The sequence below is a fragment of the Pezoporus wallicus genome, unplaced genomic scaffold (assembly GCF_028554395.1).
Source record: "Pezoporus wallicus isolate ANWC-B61680 ecotype Strahan unplaced genomic scaffold, APGP_CSIRO_Pwel_v1 contig_7204, whole genome shotgun sequence".
In the NCBI taxonomy this organism is placed as follows: domain Eukaryota; kingdom Metazoa; phylum Chordata; class Aves; order Psittaciformes; family Psittacidae; genus Pezoporus; species Pezoporus wallicus.
Window position 1 is genome coordinate 1,324,123 of NW_026634996.1, and position 13,693 is coordinate 1,337,815.

Here is a 13,693-nt window from a genome sequence, read left to right on the forward strand (position 1 = left end):
ACATTTTGAGTTTTGATTTTTGGTGGGTTTTTTTGTTTGTTTTGTTGGTTTTTTTTGTTTGTTTTGTTGGGGTGTTTTTTTCTGTTGGATGGCTGGTTTTTTTTACATTTCTGACTATTCTGGTTAAGAACTATCAAGGTGGGAGTCTACGCCTTTTTTCACTTTCTTGTGAAATCCTGGATTATCTGCCATGATTTCTACGGTAGATTTTAGTTTACCCCCAGTATTCCAGAAAATACATAGGATGAGAAATATAGATTTTGCAGAAAGACTACTATAATAAAAATGACCTTCCTGAAGAAAAGTGAGAACATTCTCACATTTCTCCATTTTACAGTATTTGCTTCCTTATGATTAGATCTTTTCCGTACAAGACCATCAGTCATGAACTCAAAGACCAAAGTAGGCAATTTCCACAGAAAGTGTTCTAAGCACCATTAAAACACAGTAAGATATGCTGGCTGCTTTAAAGACACAACAAAGAAGCCACCCAAGTTTTATTGCAAGTCTGCAGGAGAGAGAGAAAGAACACAGAGGTCAGTGTTTCCACTCCTATATTAAATGCAGCAGCATTCTCCCCTACAAAACAAAGCTAATGCCTCTGCAAAAAGGCAATGACAACAAAACTGTGGCTGCACCATAAGTTATTTATTGCACTGATGCACGCTTTGTTCTGACTCCTTTTCTAATCTCTGATTTAGGCAGAGTGAGAAGAAATAATCATAGTGAGGAAGAAGAGAAATATGTCTTTGATTTCGGTTCTGCAAAACCTGTCAGTTCTCTGTACTGACAGTTTCAAGTGTGGAGGTCAAAAGAGCAACAGAGGACACAAGACCAGTAAGTTAAGGACTTAACAGCAGTAACGCTACTTATGAGTCATGACAGCTGTGAAAACAGAAGCAAACCTGGGTAGATCAAGTGATCAGATTGTATCACAAAATTGAATGCAGATGTCAACATTTCACATGGTTTTGTATGTGTGTTCACTAACCTTTAGAAGAAAGTACTTTGCCACTCTTAAGTTACCATTTAAAGCAGTAAGAAAGACAGACCACCCCAGAAAAATTATCTTAAACCTACTGTTGATAAAGTCTTTAAGTCCTAGTGCTTCCCGGAAGCTGATGAAGAAAAGCTAGCCTCTTGTCAGTAAGCTGCTTTGACCCTGCAGCTCTCTGAACTTCAGAAGAAAAACTTTTAAGGCTCTAATCCAAAAGAAACAGAAAAGAAACTCACATAACCTGTGCATATACATATAGAAAAGAAAAAAAAAAGAAAAAAAGAGAAAAGCTCTTCAACTAGTTTGAATTCTCCGTTTCTGTTGTAATCCTAATTATAGACCCTAACCTCTGTTTCGCATAACACACTGTATTTCTAATAAGTAGTTTTAACACCTGAATCATTGTCTTAACCTTACATTGCTCCATCTCAAGGGCAATCTCATCCTTCCTCAGGAAAGATGACCTACTTCCGAGATGAAGTCTAACAATTGGGTTATTCAGTGACAATACTTTTCTTTTCTTTTGCTTTTCCTTAGAATAGTCTATTTGCCTTAAAAATCCCTTGCCCTCATTCTCTAACTCTTTTGATCCAAGTAAACTTTTGACAGCTTGCCTTAATATTAAGTATTACGGCAAGTAAGATAAATATGCCTCAGCAACGACTATAACGTTATTATCTGAATACTTGGTACAATCAGTCAACAAAAATGTTTCATTTCATACATCATTTGCCACTTCTATAGGAATCGCAGAAGATACTGCAAATGAATTCTAAAGTGAAAATTTCATAGTAGAAGGGGATGCATGATGCATGCATAAAATTACCTTTCACCAGTTCTTTCCACTTCTCATCACTGTGCCTTCCCTTAGGGATAAAACTTTGGAATGAAAACTACAGAAGTCTCAAGCAAAGGAAAAAGAAAACACTTAGAGGGAAAAGATGACTACATTGTGGGTCTTTGTCCACTGTACAGACAAACTCTGACTCGTGTTCATAACAGCAATCAACATCTGAACAGTTTGAAACAGACCCAAACCAAACACACACACACAAAAAAAACCCAACCCAAAATAAGTGAACAAAAAACCCAACAAACAAAGCAAACCAAAACCAAGCTTGGCACCAACACTGCAATAAGCATGTAACTTCAGCCAAAACACTAGCTATCTGCTCAGCCCCTTGTTTTTTTTCACCCATTTTACTTTTAATGAAATACAGGATAACCGCAGTATGGCTGGAAGGCAACAAAGATACCTTTAAAAACAGGTGCCACACTGCAACAAGAACCTATGAAGTTTACAAAGGCCCTCACCAAGGAATTGATCTCAGTTGGATGGGGGCTGTTTCCACCTGCTTACTTTAATTGTGCTGACCATGGCACCAGGCAGAGAGATGATTAATGTGCTTAAAATGGAAGCATGAAATCAAAAGAAAAAGGAAGTATTTTCTATCTTTCCTATGTTCCTCCCTTATTTTCCAAGCAAAATAGTAACCAAAAGTGACATTTTTTGTTATCAGGAGTGATACTTTTGTTATTAGGAAAAATTACAATTCTGCTGAATTCTGAAGGTGTATTTTCTTTTATCAGAGCACGTATTTGTCTTGGAGATACTCATATTAGCACCTATAAACTACAACAGACTTTTGGTGGTTTTGTTTCTTGACTTTTTTTTTCTTTAATATCTAAATAATGTGCTGTCCCTTTGGTACTTACTGACTACCATTCAAACACCCTGGGTTAACAAATACCAGCTGGCAGATCAGCCCCTTGCTCACTCCCCCTCAGTGGGATGGCAGATAAATGGGAATGGGAAGGATAAAAGTGAGCAAACTTCCACGCTGAGATAAAGGCAGCTTAATAGTGAAAGCAAAAGCTGTGCATGCAACCAAGATATGTACTGCATATTATCTGTGTTTCTTTAGCCTACATAAATTGTAAGGGGAGTAGTGCAGTAACAATATGGGTCTAGCAGTTCTGCTTCTTCTTGCACCCATAAAGTAGGGTTTAAATACTGTGCAGCCTTGCTCAGAATTTCCCTCGGGGGATTTCAGGCACAATTTCTGTTACATAAAGTGCATACAGTCTGCTACAGTAGTTGCTACTACTGTATAAAGATTGCAGTATGTGAAAGCAAACAAACTCTGGGAAATGGTAAGAGTAATTTTCAATGTCACAAAACATTATGTCCCTTATTGCCTTTATTTATTAACCACTAGCACAACTGATAAACACCCATAATACAATTTTCATAATCCAAAATACGTGTACCTAAGATCAGCTGCTGTATTCAAGGCTTTCTGTCCTGAATCAAGACAAAGGTCTGTTGAGATGAGAACTGCAGTAAAAAGTGACTTCTAAGGAAATGGTGTGGGAAGCAGAGTGAGCAAAAATATTTTTCCTGACTGTTTCTACTACAGGTCCCTTCCTTCCTCTTTTCCAGACGTTTCCATCCAGAAAAATTTCAAAATACATATCTGTTAAAATTCTCACAACATATATGGACCTGCATCGTGCAGAAGGAAAGAATCAAAATTCAAACCGGTCCCTTCTGATTTATGAATGTGACACTTACTTACATGCATTTACCTGGAAGAGATTGCTTGAGTAACTAGCATTCTTCCTTTTGAAATGTCAAAAATAGTAGCTATAGACATGAGAGATTTAAGTAAGCTAATATGATTTTTCTAATTATACTATTCTTATGTATCTATATTTGTTTTCATAGCAGTAAAAAGCCTTAAAACTGTGTAGAAAGACATTCTACACAAAATATATCAGAGGGAGAAGGAGGACAAGACTCTGATGGCTGAAATTTTTTGGTATCCGTGTGAACTTGAATTATCACCCACTATCAGCTATGAAGAAATCAGAGGTTTGGAATGAAGACTTTGGCAACTTTAGTGGGGAAAAAAAACAATTTGTTTACATATCTTATTGAAAGAAACCCTCCAAGAATACAAAAAGTTTGCTAAATATATACATTAATATGTCCCATTGCTTAAGGAAGCCAGTGTTCTGAAGAACCACAGAGATCTCTGTTACTGTGATCAGGTTTACCAGATTTGTTACTCAAATTCTTTGTGCAAGAGGCCAAACAGCCCACTGCAGTAAGTTAGTTCCATGTATTTCAACTGAAACACTCTTTTCTGCAGTCATCTCACAAAATGACCCAGCATGCAGGACTTTATATTCCTGACTAATCTTGTGGAATTCTCTGACCATGAAGACATAATCTCTCAAGTTCCCATATAAGCATTTGTTGTGGTTTAAACCCAGTCAGGTAACTCGTTCGCTCACTTCCCCCCCTTTCTTGCCCTCCCCCTGCTCTCGGAGGGACAGAGAGGAGAATCAAAAGAATGCAACTCCCACGGGTTGAGATAAGAACAGTTTAGTAACTAAGGTATAACACAAATCACTACTGCTACCACCAATGATAATAATGATAAAGGAAATAACAAGGGAACAGAATACAACACCTCACCACCCGCTGACCGATAACTCGCCCCCCAAGCCCGACCAAGCTCCGACCGATACCTCCTCCAACCCTGCAGTCTCCCAGCCCTTCCGGCTAACTCCCAGTTACATCCTGGGCATGACGTGCTGTGGTATGGAATACCTCTTTGGTCAGTTTGGGTCAGGTGTCCTGTCTCTGCTTCCTCCCGGCTTCCCCTCCTCCCTGGCAGAGCATGAGGCTCACAAAGTCCTTGGCCAAACCAAAACTTCTCTATCAGCTCTGTTCCCAAGCCGAAAGTCAAAACACTGCACTGCACCAGCTACCAAGGAGGAGAAACATGACTGCTACTGCTGAACCCAGGACAGCATTTATTCTGCATTTTAAAAGGTATCAAAGGTATGAAATATCAACAGCTAATATAGACAAGAATAAACAATTATCAAGGTTAAAAGATAAGAAAAGTGAAGGGAGGTGTAAGCTAGCACAACTCTGAACTTTATAAGTTGTTGTTTTCTCAAATTATAACATTTTAAAATGGAAGATTGAATCTCTTTTTACACTTTTGTTTTTCTAATTCTCTCCAGTGTCCAAATTTACAAAGGTTAGATGCCAGTATGATATAGAATAAAACCATTTGTGACTCATCTTGAAAGGTTACAGAGAGGGAAATCTGATGCATGAGAATGCAGCTGACTTTTTATTTTTTTCTAATAGGTTTGATATCCCAACAAAAGACAAAATTAATGAATTCTTGCCTGGATTTCCAGACAATATATCGGGATATCTAAGCAGTCAGATTAAGAACACATTTTTCTTTCCCCTGTACTGTGACAAATTTTAGTCAAAATCTGGTGCTTGTCAGGGATGCTGCGAATACCACCTGGATATCATAAAATCAAACAAATAATGTGCGTTTATTCTCTATAACCACAGAAAACTGTTCAACCTTCACAAGGCCTGCTTAGTAAAATAGACTGGATATTACAATAGAGAAGAAAGGCTAAAACTGACTATCATCACAACTTATCTGCAATTTTCTACCTTTCTATTCTCAGGCCACACTGATAATCAGGGTTAACCTGAGGGAAAATATTATCCAGGTGTCTGAAATAGCATGGTCTAGTCCCATAAAGGGCTTTGAATATTAAAGTCAAAATTCTCACTGGGGTCCCTGTGGGACATCAAAACAAAGTACAAAGAACTTGGAGCATTTGTTAACAGCAACATGACTTGCTAAACAATGGGATTGCTATGCTTTGTACACAGCAGGTTCCCAGTGAATGTATGTCATTCAAAAGGTATGAAACAAAGCAATCAAGCTTAGCATATTTGGACTTCAGAAGTCTAATATTGTGCAGTGCTAATCAGGATTGGTAGAAAATTTTCAGATTAATAATTTCTTTGTCTAAAGTGAAAGTGAAATTAATCTGAACTGTCTCTGGGTAGTGATTTACTTACAGAAAAAGTACAGATATAAAATATCTGCCAATTCATACATTTCATTTTGTTAGAATGAGCTATTGTGTGACTTGAAAGAACAAAAAAAACTCCATTTCATTTCATGGCAACCAAACCAACCAACCATCCACATAAGCACAACTGACATCTGTCAATTTGCCATAAAAATACACACTTTGTACCCTGATAAGAACAGATATTAAAAAAAAAAATAAAAAGGCACAAAACAAAGTCACACTTTTGATGTTTTTAAAAATGCAGAATAAATGCTTATATGGGAACTTGAGAGGTTATGCCTTCATGGTCAGAGAATTCTGCAAGATTAGTTAGGGATATAAATAATGCTGATTAATACTGGATCTTGTGCCCTGTATCAAAATTACTTCTTGCTCTCAAACACCACGATCTCCACCATCCCCACCATTTAGTTTCAATGAAGCTGCAAATTCTAGTCTGACTTTGGGAAAACTGGGACAAAATATACTAGCTACCCCCAGTAGCTTCCTATAAATCAGGAACAACAGAGAGGAAGAAGACTGATTTCAAGAAGAAATACTGCCCAAAATCAACCCTTGCAGAGAAATCAAATATAATATTGAAACTCATAGTTCTTAAAGTTTTAAGAATGTTGTTTCTGCACACTCTATTTCTTTTCTCCTCCATCATAAAGAAAAACCTTTTTAGTAAAACTTTGAAAGAGAAAAGCTTTAAGTATTGAAATTGATATACCATATGATATGTTACTTTTACTTTTCAAGCATCAGTTTAGACAGGAGAAAAAAAAAAGTACTTAAAAAATCTCGAGACATGTTAACTTCATGATTTAATTAAAAGCTCTACTTACTGCTTTACCAAAATGTGTCTTGCATTATGCCTTTCAGTCTAGCAGCGAATGAAATCCCCAAACTTTTCATCCTTAACTTTTAAAAGTAAATTATTTCTTGTAAACATTTTATATTATTTCAGATTGTCCTGGGTTCAGCAGCAGCAGTCATGTTTCTCCTCCTTGGTAGCTGGTGCAGTGCAGTGTTTTGACTTTCGGCTCGGGAACAGAGCTGATAGAGATGTTTTGGTTTGGCCAAGGACTTTGTGAGCCTCATGCTCTGCCAGGAGGGAGGGGAAGCCAGGAGGAAGCAGAGACAGGACACCTGACCCAAACTGACCAAAGAGGTATTCCATACCACAGCACGTCATGCCCAGGATGTAACTGGGAGTTAGCCGGAAGGGCTGGTGCACTGCAGGGTTGGAGGAGGTATCGGTCGGAGCTTGGTCGGGCTTGGGGGGCGAGTTATCGGTTGGCTGGTGGTGAGGTGTTGTATTCTCTTTCCTTGTTATTTCCTTTATCATTATTATCATTGGTGGTAGCAGTAGTGATTTGTGTTATACCTTAGTTACTAAACTGTTCTTATCTCAACCCGTGGGAGTTGCATTCTTTTTGATTCTCCTCTCCGTCCCTCCGAGAGCAGGGGGAGGGCAAGAAAGGGGGGGAAGTGAGCGAACGAATTACCTGACTGGGTTTAAACCACGACACAGATAATACATGATTTTGAAAAAGGTGAAAATTCTTGTTATTATCCTCTATTATATGAGGAACCTAAAGTTACAAAAATAAAGTGGTAGGCTATTTTCATACATATACATTTATCATCTTAACAGTGTCTGAGTTCTCACTTTTTGTCTGCCATTTCAGCAACACAAGGGAGCTTGCGACAAGCCATTTTACTTACAGTTATTTTATTTAGGCTCAGAGGAATATAAATTAGTTTGAGAAAATCCTGAACATTTTACTTTGAAGACTGGAAATAATTACTTCATGCCAAGTGTGAAGACATACTTAGTTTACCCTCCTGAAAGCTAAATTGCAATCAGTTCCCAAAACAGAGAGAGAGTAAAAAAGCAGAGATCTGATCTTCTGGTTTTCCTGATTTCTCCCAATATTTTCTGAGTGACCATGCTGCATCTGCTGGGAAAAGCTCCAAAATTGATTATGTCGTCTAAACAGGTTACTTGGTGAAATTAAACAAAACTCACAGTAGGCTAATTGATTCCCAGTCAGGCTTGAATCAGACCTCGATAAACCAGCTAATAAGGTGTTTTGTTAAGCTGACATATGGACAGGTTGTAGCAAGTAACAATTTGAACTGTAGTACATGGATATTTACAATAGTTTCCTTTAAATATAGAAGATAACACAGAATAACCACTTTGCTTTATATAATGACATAATAACAGCATCATGCTGTTGTTCAGTAATGCAAGTGGTGTATAAGTCATTAACAGGTTTCCAGATGGCAAAATGGTTGCATTTTTGCATCTTAGATGGGGAATGGAAAGCTTTCTTGGATGGGGGTTAGGACTTTATCTCTCTCTGGGAAGTCTGATTGCTGACTCAAAATTAGGCCAAAGAGAATAATAAAAATAACGTAGTATGCTTCAACACAGTACACCACTATAGGGAATTTACATTTATACTGAGTCACGATTTTTATTTTTATGCTGTACATAGTTCCAGGATACACTGCCAAAGAAAGTCTAGACCATGGTACAACCAAGCTGGATACAATCCTGAATGACACAAAACATTCCAATTGCAGAAAAAACCCAAATGTTTTCCATGTAAAGGACCTGTGAGTCTATATTCCAGATTCTAAAGAACTTCATAAATAAAGATTGGTATAAAACTGCTGTATCTGGGCAGACATTTTGCCTGCAGTAGTAAGCACTTTGAGGTGCAGACCAGTTTCTTCATTAGTCTGTTTCCATAACTTCTGAAACATCTTTTTTGTTCACCCTGAGGAAGTAATCTGACGCTGAAAACCTTGGCAATTAAATTTATCAGATTTTGAAAGACGATTTCAGAATTTCAGAGGTTTAGCTTTTAATATACACTTAATTTTCTGTATTGAGTGTACCAATAAGAAGCTGAGTAGAGATTCCCCTCTTCTTTTGTTTTTAAAAAGAAATAATGATTTTGAAATTTTATTTTCCATCACTCAGAAAAATTCTTTTTTCTTTTTTTGTTATGAACTGCTAGCTAGAGATAAAAAATTTGAGAGTCTACTTAAAGCAGTTTTTCATCCTTAGGTTCCTTTGCCACTTATTCAGATTAAGGGTGTGGTAGTAGGGGTGAATGTAAGCCAAAAAAAGCATTAATAAAAAGAAAATTTCCATTTAAAAAAAAACAATAAAGAAACAAGATATGCTGCACTTCAGATGTTTGCTGGAAGCACAAGAAGAAGAGAAGCACTAACAAGTCTGACTAGTTAGAAAACACTTGAAAGAAATACGGGTGAAAAGTATAAGCTCACCAGCTACATCTTTCTAGAGTTAGTAAATGTTGCTCCCAGCAATGCAGTGACTTGACCACAGCTCAGGTCATAACAGCCAAAAGATGCAGTGGCTATCTATATACGTGAGACAAACTGACATTACCAAAGAGTTCTTGCACAGATAGTATTTCTAGCTAAATATTACCTGGTCTGTCTTTCCTCACCAATAATCAGAAGAGGGCAGTGACAACGCTGATTAGCACACTGAAGAGAAGGAGTTTTGCCTGATAACACATATTTGCTTCATGCAATTGGTAACATGAATCTAGATATTATTTGCTACTAAGCTAGACTTCTTGGTTACAATTTTCAATCGAATTAATTCTATTGCGGTTTGAACACATGTAGTTAAACAGAGCTGAAGATAATTGTATCCGTAACTAAATTTTCAAGACACCCACAAGTTCATAGGTGGTCATTAGTTGTGTTTAATGTTACAGGGACAGCAGAAGGGCTGAACCTAAAGGAATATTGGTTCAACTTTAATTTCAGTTAAGCTGAGTCTGCTTATTTTAAAAAATGGCTATGCAGAACCTAAAGGAAGTGCAGGTCCTTATTTTAATTTTTTGGGTAATTATAAAGTTACTACGATCTGAGATGAACACTACTTACAGTTTATCTTCTTTCTGCTTAAAAGAACAAATTATGATAATGCAGTTATGTAAAAAACAGGGTAAGAAGAGCAGTTTCTATTAATATACAAAGCTATTAAATTTTGGTTTAGCTGATCCAACAGCTGTAACCAACCACTTCTGATGTGCTATGTGTCCAAAGAAACCTGCATAATTCAGTGACAGGGATTTACTGAACAGTTCAGAAGACATTTAGGCATGGTTTGTGAACTTACTGACTTCCACTGACAGCTAAAAAGAGGACATCAGTATGCGTTCATTTAATGACTACTATGAAGTTGTAGAGACTGGATTCAATATAAAGCTCCTCAGCTATCCTGAATAGCGATACAGAAATCTTAAGGTTGTTCTTATCTCTTACTATGCATGATTGTAAGAAAAGGAAAAGATTTTATTATAAAATTACTAATTTCTCTAAAAAAAGAATGCTATTTAGTTTAAAAATAAGTTTTGTTAATACATATAAATGGATAGCAAACAGATGTAGTAGATACAAGCTGTTTTATCCAAGTTGAGTAATTTTTCAAGTTATATAAAGCAGAAAAAATAGCAAAATGAATATCGGTTTTGTTCTATAGAATTGATTTCCTTTCTGACTAAAGTTAAAGTCTGAAACGTTCATCTTTCATTTAGAACTTGTCTTGGCCTAACCTCACCCAGCAGCTGAGTCCCTGTCAGCTGCTTACTCACTCCCCACTGGTGTAATGGGTGAGAAGATGGAAGAGTAAACAATGAGACAAACTGTGGGCTGAAATGAAGACAGTTTAATAGGGAAAGAAAAATCCATGCACGTAAGCAATGCAAAATAAGGAATTATTTACTGCTTCCCATTGGCAGGCATGTGTTCCACCATCATCAGGAAAGTAGGGGTCCATCATGCGTAACTGTTACATGCGAAGACAAATGTCATCACTCTGAACATACCCCCTCGCCTTCCTCCTCCCAGCTTTATATTGCTGAGCTTGACATCATATTGCATGGACTATCCCTCTGGTCAGTTGGGGTCACCTGTTCCAGCTGTCCCCTCTCCCAGGTTCCTTTGCACCTCCAGCCTACTCTCTGATGGGGTGAGAAGCAGAAAAGGCCTTGACTCTGTGTAAGCAATGTATCCCTGTGTTATTACCACTGTTTTAGTCACTAATTGAAAACTCAGCACCATAGCAGCTGATGTGGAGAAAACTAACTCTTATCCCAGCCAAAAGCAGTACTGAACTTCACCACAAATGGAGTTTAATTCACATCCAGAGATCCAGATTTAACTAAATTTATGAAAATGCAATGGTGGATCTGTTATGAGCCATTTTAAGGGTGAAAGTTGAGCCTAGGAAATGAAAAGCGGTTTAGCTTATTAATTGTTCTAAAATCTATCCATCAGTATAAATTTTTTTATATGGTTTTCCCAGATATTCTGCAGTGATAATAATAATAACAAAAAAAAAAAGCTGACAAGAAAATGCTAAACATGAGCGTTCTGACAAAAAGAAGTTGTATTTCAAAAAGGGTTAAAAATAATGCAGGAGAGAAAACATGTAAAACACAAACAAGATGGCTAACTCCAATCTGAACTACACATCTAAGTTCACCTACAAATTTATGTTCTCTGGGTGCTGACTATTTCTTAATAAGGTCTATTAAACCAAAGTACAGAACTAGAGCTAATCAAAGGTATGGTTCATAAGTCCACAGTAAGGAGTGGTACACTGGGTGAAAAGGACACACTTGAAATACTTTAAAAAAATGGTTTCATGAAGTCAAAATAATTCATGTGCACTCTTTTTTTTTATATTATAATAAGGCCATTGTCAAATGTTAGATATTTTTAATCTCCAACAATGTCAGCAGCCTGCCTTCTACTTATTGTAACTATTCCTTTGTGCTACATAACAATTCATATCCAAAAGATTCAGCATGAGTGTGGTGCTCTAATTATAGGACTTTTGAATACATTATCCCTCTCTGTTGTAATTAATCTTTTAATTGCCTAATGTTACTTCAGCAGAAAGAGATGGTCAATTAATATACACATGTCTGTGTCTACTGTCTGCGCCCACCAATATCCTTCCTTGTGAAACTGCATGTCACGAGAATAGTTTTAGTTATGCCTTTATAGGATGTACAATGCCTCCATCAAAACACTGATATTTTCAGCAATAAGATTGCTGTATCTTTATTTTGGTAAAATGTGAGGTTTTGTTTTATTTTGCTACTCTGAAAAAAAAATTAGTTTCTTCTTCCATTTGCTTTCTGTTTCTTTCCTAGCTCCCCATACCTAACACACATTTGGCATGCGCTCTTCAGACACTTCTAAGTGCTTGAGATATTAAAATCAAGGAGTGCAGTGCATAGGTATGATATAGACAAGTTTTTTTCTGCTGTGTATCTTGACCAGCAAAAATTATCCCTACTAAACCCATAGTGGTTGCATGGAATCAGTTCAGACTGGGAGTAGCAATATTTGAACAAAAAATAGCAGCAAAAGAACATATGGCAGAAGGTTATGATCTCCACTGAAATGCACAGTTAGGTTTTGTGATAATAGAAAGTGTGACTAAAATACTACCTATCAAATTTGAAATTAACTCCCAGTTCTGTAAAAATCTACAGAAAGTGCTTGAAAGCAAACAGAAAAAATTCTATGCCCAAGTTCTCAATACTAGGTCCCAAAAAAATAATATTTGAATTCAAGCATGCAGTATTCCTTTAACTTTGTGGTAGCATTTTAATTTACTTTTATGGAATTAAGGTATTAATTTTCAGTCACCAATTTGAAACATGCTAATTCAAGGTCAAACTGAAAAAAAACAATTCTCACTAAATGAACTGGTAATAGTGTTTTCAAAAACAAAAGCAATATCAAAAAAGAGGAGGTAAACCAGTTCATTAAAAGTTTTCCACCACGCTGCCTGAAAACTCTGATAATCACTGAAATTAAACAAAACAAGGATACCAAGGCGAATCACAAAAAAGTTAGGGTTGGAAAGGACCTTATGATCCTCTAGCTCCAGCCTCCTTTCCATGGGCAGGGACACCTCACACTACATCATATCACCCAAGGCTCTGTCCAACCTGGCCTTGAACACTGCCAGAGTTGAAGAATTTACCACGTCTTTGGGCAACCTCTTCCAGTGCTTCACCACCCTCACAGTAAAAAACTCCCTTATCTTTAACTTGAACTTCTCCTGTTTCAGTTTAAACCCATTACCCCTTGTCCTATTGCTACAATCGCTGATGAAGAGTTCCTCTCCAAGTAATGTAATCCAAGGTTTCAGTACAAGAGGAATAAGTACGTGACTTTGGTAACTACTTCTTTACAGTTCGCATTATAAAAGAAATAGAAGGAATTTACATTCCAACTTGTAAATAATGTCCGTTAAGAATGAAATAGGTCTTTTTTTTATCTAATGGACAATTAAACAAAACCACAGAATTCTGAAAAATCAAAATCTTACCCTTCAATCACATAATTTTGCCAACTTTTACAGTGCTCTCTTCTTACTAAAATGTTGTTCATAAGGAAAAAATCCCAAACAAACATACAAAAAACTTTCAGATCAACAGAATAAGGCTATTTCAGTCAAAAAAGCAAGCAAATCAGGAATTTGAGTTGCTCATAGGAAAACACTTTTCTTTTAGTTGAGCTCTGGCTAAAGAACCTTCTGATTGCCATTAATGATCACATGCTGTTGGATGTGAGACTTTTTTTGTAGCAGGGAACTTAAGTATTTCTTAGCTCTACAGAGGAGAAACACACCACCACACACACCCCCCTCCCCCCTTCAGCCAGACACTGCCAGGGCCAGATTAAATTCATGCTGACATT